This window comes from Haemaphysalis longicornis, unplaced genomic scaffold (assembly GCF_048455015.1).
Source record: "Haemaphysalis longicornis isolate Haplotype H1 unplaced genomic scaffold, Haemaphysalis longicornis Haplotype H1 scaffold_1, whole genome shotgun sequence".
Taxonomy (NCBI): Eukaryota; Metazoa; Arthropoda; class Arachnida; order Ixodida; family Ixodidae; genus Haemaphysalis; species Haemaphysalis longicornis.
Window position 1 is genome coordinate 471,991,293 of NW_027526203.1, and position 12,719 is coordinate 472,004,011.

Here is a 12,719-nt window from a genome sequence, read left to right on the forward strand (position 1 = left end):
TTTAGGTATCAAAAGAAAAAAAAATTAGTTGCACCTGCTCTGGGTGCCGAGATATCTGAGGGCGAAATGCTTGCTTAGCACTGCAAGAAAAGTTCCATTTCACCATCAAATTCTACACGAACTGAGCTGTAGAGTGCACTCCAAATGCTATTTACAATAAAATATGGTGCCTTATGATGAGGAAATTTGCAGACTGATAAAAAAATGGCCGTGAATGCCACAAATGCTATTTTCCAGAAAACAATTTTTTGACCGTTTTCCGACCCCAAAGACCCATCTGCCCCATTAAGTGGCTCGCAGAGCCTCTACTTGAAGTCTTGCTTGTTCCCTCAACGCCTAGAGCATGCAATAAAAGTAAAGCAAATGTGGGGGTGTCGTTAAATTTCTCTTCCCATGCTGATAGCACAGTCCTAGAAGAAGTGAAGGTGGCTCGAGTATTATTCTTTAGTGTTTGGCTTGTGCACTTGGCGTTCACTGTTTTGCGGAACTCAGACTTCCGTGCCAAGCTGTCCTGCTGTCTTCTCGTTCTATGATAGTGTTTATTTAAAATTTCAATTTTTAACAAAGTGCGCACAGCAAAATAAGCTAATGTTCCTGCTACACTGGCGTCCGAATGTCATTTGACTCGAATGCCAACTCGTGCTGCTCCACTGGGTTTTGAAATGCCATTCGACTCAAATGACGTTCGAGCCAAATGAGCACCCAGAGAGACATTTGGGGCTCTTGAGGGCCATTTCTAGCACTTTTACTCACAGCGTTCCAAGTCGGCATAAATACATTACTGGTGTACCTAAAACAAACGAAATATTCTGAATTGTGGGACCGTTTTCTTCTCATTCACTTAAATCATGGTATCAAGATGTAATAATTCCATACTCACGGCACAAGTGCGAGAAAGCGGCAAACCAGTCTGGCAAACAGCACAGAAAACCTCCATTGTGATTCAAAATTAAGCAAAAACCGTGTCAAAGGTTACGTTATTTATAATTTGATATCATTTTACTGCCAAAGACTGCTCCTAAATTTGATTGCTGCATTATTGTGTAAAAACAGCTTGATAGCAGCAGCGCCACACAGCACGGCGAGCAATTGTTAAACCTTTCGAGTGCCATCAAAATTGTATTGGAGCACGGCGGATTCTGAATGGCATTCGAAGCCCCTCATTTGAGTCAAATGGCATTCGGTTCGAATGACATTCGGATGCCAGTGTAGCAGGGGTATAAGATGGTTTGTGCCGCATTTTTCTACCAATGTATTTTTGGCAGGGTGTTGAACCGGAACCTAACCGAAAACCGGAACTGAACCGGTATTATTGCCGGAACCGAATCCGAACCATTATTTTTTGATCACGCTGAACCGAAAAAAAGAAATGACGGTTGCCCGTTCATGCCTAAACGGTTCAACCCTCCGTTGTTGATATTGCACAATCAATGCAATTCAGGCCTGTTTTCTTTCACATACCATCAACTTCGTACCCGCTCGCGCACTTTCCCCTCCAGACGATTGAACCACTATCACGCTCTATGTAACAACAGGGGAAATGAATGAGCACCAATGTAGCAATGGTCTATTGCTGCTGGAAGCGCGAGCGTAGTGCAAGCTGACCAAACGAAATGTCATTCTCGGCAGCTTGCAGGGGATATAAAACGACTTTTCCCTTCCCTAGCTGCGGCTTCATTGGAGCAATCAGGCTGCAGGAGTGCTCCACTTTGCAACAGAGAAAGCCCACACCCAATGTGTGCAATTTTTTTGCATTTTATAATCTGTTTAAAAGGTCCGACATCTGCAAATTAATACTTGACAAGTGTGACCGCAGGAGCTGCTCAGTGGCTAAGCTGTTTGCTGCTGACCACAAGTGGCCTCGATCTCCCTTCCCCACGACTATTTTGCTGAAGTAGATGGAAATCGAGAACGCTTGTGTATCGAAATTTTGATCCGCGTTTAATATCACCAGCTGGTTAAAATAAGTCTGCCGGCCTGCAACATAAGCTGCACCTCGAAGCAGAGATATAGCACGGGGCATCAAATGCGCCAGTTTTTTTTTTAAATGTGTTTACATGGAAAACAACAAAAAACAAAAGGTGAATCACGTTATTTTAAAATATTATGCAAAAAGTAAGTGAAACCAAATGAGTAAAAAATGCACCAAAACGTGGATATTGCTCTATTCTTTTCTTTGCCCTGCCTTTCACAACCAAACGTGTCATCACTGCGAAGGAAGTGAGTTCCGTGGTCAGTTTTTGAGGACAGTACAGTGAACAAGTTCCGTTTTTAACAGATAGAGATAACAACAGATATGTCAGGGAAAACTGTTAAGGTGCGCACTTAATCCCTTGGAAAGAAACTGCAGCCCTCGACCTTGTTTTGTAAGCAGAGACAGTAATAAAGCAGGTGACACGTGCAGGAAGGCAGGCCGGTACCTCACACTGTCCCATTCGCCCAGCGATCATCTTTTCTGCTTGTTCTGCAGTTTTGTCGCTTTCAGATCTGCATTTTTTCGAAGGTGCACTTGTACTGACTGCCCAACTCGCTACATTACTTCTACTGCTACTCATTCCGGAGGGGAGTACTGCTGTGGACGAATTGAAGAGCGTCTATCCAAAAAAGTCCCATCTCATGCTCCACGCGTCAAATTTCCCTTTCATTTTGTAACAGCATAATCTGTTAAAGGATTCCACAATGTAGCACACGGAATGATGGCCGGGGGTCAGGTGGTACGATGACATACTGATTGTAATGCACACATCCGGTATAGCTATCACAAAAGGAATTGCAGTTGTCAGAGCAATAATGTAGTGACTGAGCGTTAACTAAAGCTTAGGTACTTTTAACAAAAGTGTGACCAATACATCCAATAAGGTGACAGCTAACAAATTATTCAGGGTGACCAAATAATCTAATTCATTGGTAGTATTTATGTTCGTGTTTTAGGATTTTTCTGTTTTGTTACAAATATAAAAAATGTGTGCCATTGGTATTAAGCGCTGGTATTTGAACGCGCCAGTACGCAGGCCTAAATTTAAGGCTTCAAGGTTAGCGTGATGGGCGATATAGGAAAGGGCAGAAAATAGATCCCACCGTCATATCTCTTGGCGGTGGCTTTATAATAGTCTCTAGGACAACATAAAGTCTGGGCGAGAAAGTAGGTGGTAAATCGTTGCCATTTCAAATAAATAAATAAATCTGTTTTTCTAATATCTCGTCATTGTTCAAAGTTTGTTTTGCAATTGCGCCACTGCCCTTGGGGAACAGCAGCATTTTGAATTTTTGTTCGTATTTTGATTTGACTGTCGTTTTAAACTATAAATGTTTTTTTCTAATTTCAGTGATAATTCAACTCATCGAATCGGTTTGCAAACGGGTTAAAGTTCCCGAACCGGTTCGGTATGCGATTTTGTCGAACCGGAACAGAACCGGAATGAAATGATATCGCCTGAATCAGAACCGTAGCCGAGCTGGTATTTTTTTCGGTTCAGCACACTGATTTTTGGATATGTAGAATATCTTGCTTCCAAGGGCGAACTGGAAAGGTCCATTCATTATACATGATTAAAACCAAAAAGGCATCCTTCAGTGAAGCTAACCTAAATATGTTTTTCCGAATAAAGTCACAACAAGCACACTAAATAACTTATCCAATAAACATGTCTATTGCAGGCTTATGAGGTAACTTCATGGGCCATGTTAAACCCAGGGCCGTGCAGAACAAAAGCGGTTGTCCTCAGAGATTATGTGAAAATAGCAAAAATAAAACGAAATTGGAAATGAATCCGCTTCAACTAGTTTTTTGTCCAAAAAGCTGGGTGCATCTTAAAGGGACACTGAAGTGAATTTGTCAAGCTCCCGTTTTTCCTTGCACTGCGCAGACTGGCTCAAATTAGCACACTTTTCATCGTTTATCCGGTTGATAAGTCAGCAATTATTTCATAAAGCCCGAAAGAAGAAAAACTATGATGTGCAGTCTGCGGGAGGAGGTGCACCGTGATTGGATGATGTCCAAGATTAGCATTCAAACAAGTTTCGGTTTCGATTCTGTAAAACAACATGCTTGACATCCGACGTTATCGTTGGACGGGTATTCTTGATATCTCAATAATCACCATACCACGCTTCTGCCATGTTGTCGGCTGTAAAATGCCTAAGATAAAGCCTCCCAGGACGGCTTGGAATCGTAGCAATCACTAGCCGAGGCCTACGCAGTGGATAAATGCCCTCCGCATCACCGCAGACGCTCAAATGCCATGCGCTTTTCTCCCATATTTGAAGCTTGCCTGACTCATGCCTGTATCGTAAAAAGCGTGTTCGCACCAGGCCAAGGGTCTGCTGATTCTGGCCTGTGCCCACTGCCCGCAAGCAGTCGGCGCTTATGGCAACAGAAGCCAATGAGAACTTGCTAGCGCGTAAGTGTCAGTCTGCGCGCGTTCTGCGAACTCGCTCAAAGAGCGGTAAATGTTACGGCCCAAAAATGGTGACCTCAGTATAAAAAACATCGGCCAAAAACGAAAAAATCAACTTGCAAAAAAAAAAGTACCCTTGGGGATTTGAACTTGCGACTTGCAAAATAACATACCTAGCGCTCCTGACCACTCTGCCACGGGCCAGCGCTGCTGGCGTTGGAAATATTGGCGGTGAGCGCGAACACAGGCGGCGCTGCGAAGCGCGCCTCCGTGACGTCAGCTTAGGGATTCTCGCATTTGTCGTCTGCTTCACTCAGGATCGCTCTCCCTGCTGTTTCTTTGCGCTCGGTCAACGTCTGATGCTTGTCCGCACCAGAATTGGCGTGTGGGTAACTTTTTATCATAGTAACAGGCTTAAAATGGCATACACTAGCTCATGGTGTCCATTAAAGTATAGTTTTGGATGCGGCTACGGGAGAAACATTGCCGGCGCCACCCCATTCCTTGCGAAGTCGGTCCTGTGCGGAGCGCGAAGAGTCGGAGCTAGGCGTCAGCTTCTCATGTAAGCATTCGAACAAAAGGAACAGTCAGCTGCTAATAACCGACAACAGCGAAAATGTAAGACCAAAACAAATTCTAGGCCTTCAGGGCTGTCGGCTTTGGCAGAAGGCATCACGATTCCCGGTAATCATATGTAAGGTAAAACAGTTTTTGCAACCTTGCCGAACGCTCGAACGCGTTTTGTTACATCACTTTACGTTGTCAATGCATGAAAGTTTGCCGACATGCACTATAGACTGCAAAAACTGTAGGTTGAGTTCCAAATAACCCAGTGTGTATATACGCGCGTGCTGATTCTATACCAGGCATCTAACCAGTATGGAGGTTTATTGAGCAAAACGAGTCACGTCTTCGTCAAATTTATAGTAACACATATATGTTTGTTAAGACCTGGAGGGATATTTTGGAACATTTTGCACAGCCATATCTTCCCGATATTCGGATATGCGTTATAGGAAAACGGCACTCAAGAGGAGGAGGAGGAGTAAGGGGAGGAGGGGAAAACTGTTTAACAATTAAATCGATCTGGTTAGTGGGCCGGGTCCTCAGTCCAGGACAAGAGAGTAAAAGTAATTTTCTTCAAATCATAGAGCGCCATCCCGATTAGAATAGGATTTGTTCTTCGCGCCTGGAAGGGTTGAAAAGCAATAAAGAGCTACTTGGAATTCTTCGGTTTCGAGTCTTGTAATATATGCAGGTATACTATTTATTACGTTAGTTAGCGAGTATATCATGCATTCAACACCGTAATCATGTCATCATTGTTCGAGTTGAGAGTCAATTCGTTATGATAACGATATAATTACGATAGAAATTCGGAGCACAAAAGCCGCCTTCGAGTACTGTGCACCACGTTGTTTAGGGCGCGATCGCGGTGGCGTAGCACAAACCTTCCCATTGTATTTGCATGTGAATAAAAAAAGCACGCTGCGGATATGCACCTTCTTGCACGCAGCCGTAATAAAAGCCAATTTGTGAAGGGAATGTATGCCATACAAAATGAAGGAAATATCCACAAGACCTTTGTGAGGCTCCCAAACATCCCGAAACCTCCTAATAAGAAGTTGGTGACGGCGCAGAAAAATTAATGCGTTGGGCAGAAATAAAAAGCAAGAAACATTAATCCGATACAAGACAACAACGAAACAAACAGAAGAAAGCCGCTTTATTTCTGCTGTGCGATGAGCGTGTAGAGCTGCTTGGTACGTAGTATTAGACTGTTGAGTCTTCATAGGAGCATCTCAAAAATACTTCAGGGAAGCCTACGCATTTTTGAATACTTATCGAGAAGCTCTGGTCGCTGATCCTCGCGGATAAGCAAGAAAGGACGAGTTACACACGATCTTCTGACCGATACTCTGAAGAAAGTTGTTCTCTATCTCTTCGTGTGTTGCGAACTTGTGGGGGATACAGCTTCAAATTATTCAGATGCGTCAGAAGCTGGCAAAATACCTGAGTGAGCTAGAAATACTCTTTTTAACGCACTACAGCAACGAAGCGGGCGATTTCTAGCCCAGGCACTGTTGCCTTTCACAAGCGGAGTGTAGCAGACAGCGGCGCGAATCCCTAAGCCGACGTCAGAGCCAGGGGGCGCCACTCAAAGATCTCACCGCCAATAAGGCATATAATGTACAACCAGTTTACACTTTTGTTTAGTTTTAGCATTTCGAGCAGCTTAGGTGACTATTTGTTGTATAGCGCTCGTGCAGTAAGCGTCCTCCAAATTCCATAATATCTTACGTCTACCAGTTGCATTTCTTAGACGGGAAAGCGTTCGTAGATGTGAGGCCGCACGGATGCTGCCGGTCGCCTCCGCCGGAGCGACCGGTCCGTCCATCACCGTCTCCCATCTTCAGACAAATTCCGCGCGGCGTCCCTAGCGTCGCTGGAAAGAGCGAATAGTGTTACCAGAGAAATATACCACAAAAAAAATTGCCCCCACCTCCCCGAAGGGAATCGTGAGGAAGTGCGAATGCATTTCTTGCGCCGAGAGTACACGGCGTAGTAATTCTGCCATCGCCTTGAGAGGCGCAGTACCGGCGAGGGGGAGCTGTCAGGCGAGGGGAGAGGCGCGCGCCGAGGGTGAGTGCAAACCTAACGGGGGGAGAGGCGCGCCAGCTGCAGAGCATGTGACGTCACGGCGCGAGGAGAGGGGGAGCAGACGCAAAGGCGCCAGCGCGCGGTCACGTGGGAGTGTGACGTCACGGCGCGAGGAGCGGTGCGGGAGCCGGCGCGGGCGCGCGCAGCCACGGCGCGGGAGGCGGAGCGCGCGCGGGTCACGTGGGGTGTGACGTCGCTGCGCCGTTGCTACAGACGCTCATCTCCGCTCCTCGCGCCGTTGCTAGGGGAGAGGAGGAGGAGCAATGCGGACGGCGGATTCAGGGTCGCTTATAAAGTGCATCGCACTTAATACGAGCGCGCGTGAGTGTGCGCCTCTTGAGGAGCACCGGCGTCGGCCGGATCAACCTTCGAGAACACTGCCCAGCGTTCGTGGCGTGATCTCTCGCGTGCTCCTCTACTCGCCGGTTCACGTGCGTTCGCGCCTTAATAGTGGAAGTGCAGGCGCTGAACTCACGAAGCCGGTTGCCGCGGGTTTTAGCGCGTGCTAATGCGGTCCACTTAGGGAGAGATGTGAAAGGCCGCGGACAAAACGATTCTTGCCTGCCATTCATGGAGTACTTTCAGCGGCAAGTTGGGAAATCCATGTGAGGTGCAACACCCGGGTCTCCGACGAAGGGAGAGGGGCCGCCAGCTCTGCGGTTTCTCCAGCTTTGCACCACTAGTGGTGCGAGGCTGGAGAACAAACAGCAAATTTGCATCTTTACAATGAAGCAGAATGTTTAAAACATTGTGAGCCCACTTACATTATTATCTTGTAATTTTGCGAGCTTTCTAATCGTCGCTGCTATCATTATCAAACGGCATTTCCTTCGCCGTGTAGACCCGCACGGCCAAACCGAATGGCATTAGATTTGTCGTGTGACAGGGATATTGCATGGCGGCGCACTGGTGTCGATCTACCTTTGCGATTCGATTTTGTTTTTAATCTTTGTTTTTATGTTTTGATTCTGTAGCTACAGAAGGCTGCCAATTAAAATAAAAACAAAGGGCATCGCGGCAATAGTGACATGTGGGCATCTGCAGAACCTCTCTCGAGGTGTAGGGCATACCGTGTGCCTGCGTTATACGGGGGACGGAATCGTTAAAGTTAAAAAATTAGTGCCTTTCCACTCTGTGAAGAAGGATGACCTGCAAACCTGGACGCAGTCCACGGAGTGCACGAAACAAAACACGTTTGTTGTAATTCGCGATTGAGCATACTTCCTAGCCAATTCGCTGAATGAACCTCAGAAGGATCCAAGCTTTTTTCTTCTAGACAAACATGGAGCTGCCTGTGTCCATCTTACTGTTTGTGTAACACGCAAACCCGAACCCCTCTGCCACTAAGGACTCCGGACAGGTCCCATTGGGCCGTTTACCATCCGCGTTTAAACCTCGCACCAGCATAACAGACATGCCATCCATCAGTAATCAGTATGGGCATGAAAACTATAGCTGCGTGTGCAGCCCCCCCCCCCCTCCTTTTACTATTCTTCGCTACAAACCGGCACACGCATAAACCGGCAACCGGTCATGTGCGCGTGCTTAAAAGTGACATACGCGGTCGAAAATATCCCCTGAAAGCCTCTGAAGAATTTATATTGCCTCACGCCGGCGTTCCAAGCGGGCAGGTTGCTGTTCATCTGGAAGGGATTCGCTGCTACTCGATGAGCTGAACTTGAGGCGGTAACGGTGGTCCCAGCGTCTTTCCGTTGTTTTTGCGCCCGTGCGCGCATGTGTTCGGGCCAATGCTTCATTTCTTGCTCTTCCTCCAAACGAACGGCATGCATCCGTCCCATAGCGATTTAAAACATGGAAGCCCTTGAGCTCTATTCGCGCGTACGAACATGTGGCTGTCCGTTTTTCTTCCCCCTCGTAGGCATCTTACTGTGTGTGTAAGAAGTCTGTGTAACACACCAACCCACACTCGAGCCACTTGATTGAGGAGGACAGCCGACTAACCGCATTGAGCCATGGAATTTCGACATTTAAATCTCCCACCATGAAGCGGCATGAAGCCTAGCTCTGCGTGCATTCTCCCCTTTTTTCTACCCGCAAACCGTGTACGCATAAACCGGCAACCAGTGATGGCGCATACTTAGGCGTGAAAGACACCGAGGAAAATGTCGCTCGTAATGCCTTCCAAGCTGAAAAAAAATACGGGCTCACGCCGGCGTTCCAACGGGACAAGTTTCTCATCAACCGGGAGGGATTCGCAGCTTTTGGCGAAGTGGAATTTGAGCGGAAACGGTGACGGCGGGTTTCGGTCGTTTTAGGGGGAAGCCCTTTGGCAGCCGTTACCTGGGCTTCGCGGGAGCGGCGTCTGTTTATGCCCGCGTAACCGAGTGAGCGAACGCAGCAGCGACGAAAGAAAGAAAACGGAGAGGAGCGTCTAGCGAAGGGGTGAGCTGAAGTACTACACGTGCGGCGACGGCGTCATCTCTCACTACCTCTACCTCACACGTTTCTTGTGTCGCCATCATTGAGTGCCCTCCCCCTGACACTTTCCCGAGACGCTGTTCCATTCTCCGCTAATCCAAACCACGTGACGTTTGCGCGGGAGGTTCAAACACGATATGCAACAACATGCTCGCTGCTCCCTTGTACGGAGCTAATCCGAACCACGTGACATTTGCGCGGGAGGTTCAAACACGATTTGCAACATGCTGGCCGGCGGCGGCGACGCACTACGAGGTAGCAGCAGAGTAAGTAGACCCGCCGCGGTGGCTCAGTGGCTAAGGCGTTGCGCTACTGAGCACGAGGTCGCGGGTACGATTCCCGGCCGCGGCGGCCGCTTTTCTGATGGAGGCGAAAAGCTAAAACGCCCGTGTCTACGAGATATTGGCGCACGTTAAATATCCCCAGGTGGCCAAAATTAATTCTGAGCCCTCCACTACGGCGCGCCTCATCGCCTGCGTTGCGTCGGCGCGTTAAACCCTACAATCAATCAATAGCAGCATAGTAGTATTAGTAGTAATAGCAGCAGTACGCCGCTGTGCGTTCGCTGATCACGCGGACGCTTCCTGTAGCCCGTTCTACATGGAGCGAATTTCGCCTGCGAATCCGCTGGAACGAACATTCGCACTTGCGAAGTTGGCAATGCCTGGAATTGTCTACATGGGGCCTGCGAACGCCGCGATTTTCGCATTTCAGATGCGCCTTGTTTGCAGACTGAATTAAGTTTGCCACCAGCAAAGGTTGTTGTGATTTTATCAAGGGTGGTTTTATTTTACTTTCTTGGCAAGTTGTTCTGCCTGGTTTGCGTTAAATATAAGTTTATTTGCGGTTTTATATAAGAATCGCCAATTCTTTATTAATATACGCACACACAGCAGAGAAGACAAACGTTTTGGTGTGCCCGCGCGTTTGTCGCGCTCATACAAGCAACGCCATCTGGTTTCCAAGCGTGCAAGTGGTGCCGAGATGTGCTCCTATAGGCTCCGGACAGCGTCCAGAGGGCGACACGGAGCCCGCGACACCCAGCGCCCCCTTCGGCAGTATGCGCAACACTGGGTCGGTCCCCGCAAGACGGTACGCTGCTGGCTCGGGGGCGCTCTTCTTTTTGCAGCGCGGATTAAGCATACTAGTCGCCCCTTTTGAGCTTAAAACGAAGTAAGAGATTGTAAAGTAATCCTGCCACGTAGTGCATGTGAATGGAGAAGGATTTATTTGGTTGAACTCACGTATGAGAAGGCATATGAAGGCCGCATAGGCGTGATGCCCAGAAGAGAAACGCTTGTACAGCCTGACTGCGGGGCAAACCTTTCTCAAGATCAGCATGTTTCGCTTCAAAAGAAAACGTAATTTATATTGCTCACTCCACTAAAGAGGAGGCTTTGTCTGCAAATATATCAGACGTTGCGCGATGTTTCCGCGCGGGGTATTCCATCCATGTGAGTGCACTTGCATGCGACTCTGGACCACACGGGAGTTACATATAGGTCTTTGATCCGAATGTGATGCTCCATACATGTAACAGTATAAAATTCACGTCTGTTGGGGTATAGCGAAAGTGCGGACGTTAATTAGTGCCCGCTTCGCCGAGAAACTTTTGGGCTTCCAGTTGTAGCCCAGTACGTTAGTTGCATATACGTAAACACGCCCCCAAAAAAGAAACTCATCACGAGAAGGCTATCACAAGAAATTCCTTTGGACAGGGATGGGATGGGGGAGGGGTAAGCAGAACATCTAATAGGCGTATCGGAATAAATTACGGAATATTCATATTCGCGTATTTTTTTTTCTCTCCATGCCAACGGTTCGGCAGGAGACCTCCCTTAGGAAGGAATAGTAGCGCTTTTATTACCATCAACAGTTTTGCAACAAAAGTCACGGGAGAAAAAATTTAGTTCCCTGTGTACACCCCTCACTGGTCCGGAGTGACCGCAATCACAACGGATGGGATAAATAAAGTTTGTCCTCCTCCTCCTCCTCCCCGAACGCGAAATTTTTTTTTCCTATGTACATATTGTTCCAACTTTGATTGCGGCACGTCTTAGCTCTATTTTTTGTTGCTTTTCAGTGGCTTAGACAATAATTTCATTGTTTCTTTTTCAAGAAGAGGTGGTGATTTTACGCTATCCAAATTCTCGCGAAACATTTGGGAACATTAACGCCAATAAGTGTCCGCGCCCTAATGTGGTTATATGTATTTAATTCGGCGGTATAAGCACGTGGAATATTAGATGAAGCAGAGTAGAACCGCTGGGTGATAAACTACTCTGCTATACCTGTGTTCGGGGGCCCTCTTTGTTACCAAATTTAATGCGCATTTGTGTGTATTTACCGCCTGCTGGCCGCCCTACTAGCAAGCTTCTCGTACACCAAGGCAGCATGTAATCCGCTCGCTTAATGTGGGCCTTTCAAGATTCAGTAACCATGATCGGTATCTCCGAAAAAAAAAATAGAGAAGAAGAATCCGCGGGAGAATGCAAAGCCTTGAACACATGCTTCTCGGTTGTGCTAGCCTACGGCTCGGCAGCGAGGCGACAGCATTTTGGAGGCTTCCCCCGACTGTATAACATTTTGCATGACTTTGTTGCTCTATGTAGTACTTATACGCGCAAATAACGGTATAACAAACGTTTTTTCCTAATTTGCGTTCACTGGCGCTGAAGGCGGTCGGCGCGGCGGGACCGACTCAGAGTTGCGCGTGTCTGTCGCGGCTGGCGCTGCGCTCGCGCGGCAAACTTCGCTGTCCGGAGCCTATTGGCCGCAGGTCCGGCCCCTTTACGCCGCACACGCCACACGAGCGGCGTTTGCTCGACCGCTTCAAATGTTTGGCACTTTGCCGCAGCAACAAAAAGAGGTGGTTTTGCCGCACGAGCGGCGCCGCATCAGCGAATTCGCAGGCGAAATCGCTTCATGTAGTACGGGCTTCGACGCAGCAGAAATGCGCCGTGACCGAGAAGACTGCAGCTCGCACTGCGCACAAATTTCCTATTGGGGAGTATAGTAATCGTCAGTGCATTTTCGACTCCCATCCGTGCTTCTGTTTATTTTTCGCAATCATCTGATGACCGCACTACCGCCGTTAGCTGCCGACTGCGCAACTTTAGGGGGGGGGGAGCCCCGGAGCGGCGCCGAGTAAATAGGAATGAAAACTGGAGGGGGGGGGGGGGTAGACATATTCTGCTTTGCAGTAAAAAGTACGAAAATACA

General features: G+C 47.8%; 1 protein-coding gene across 4 annotated transcripts in view; it reads left to right on the forward strand.

The window, feature by feature from the left end:
* The window catches only part of LOC144156262 (cyclin-dependent kinase 14-like), a 172,319-nt gene that overhangs the window by 4,483 nt on the left and 155,117 nt on the right, over nucleotides 1-12,719 (forward strand). The window lies entirely within an intron of this gene.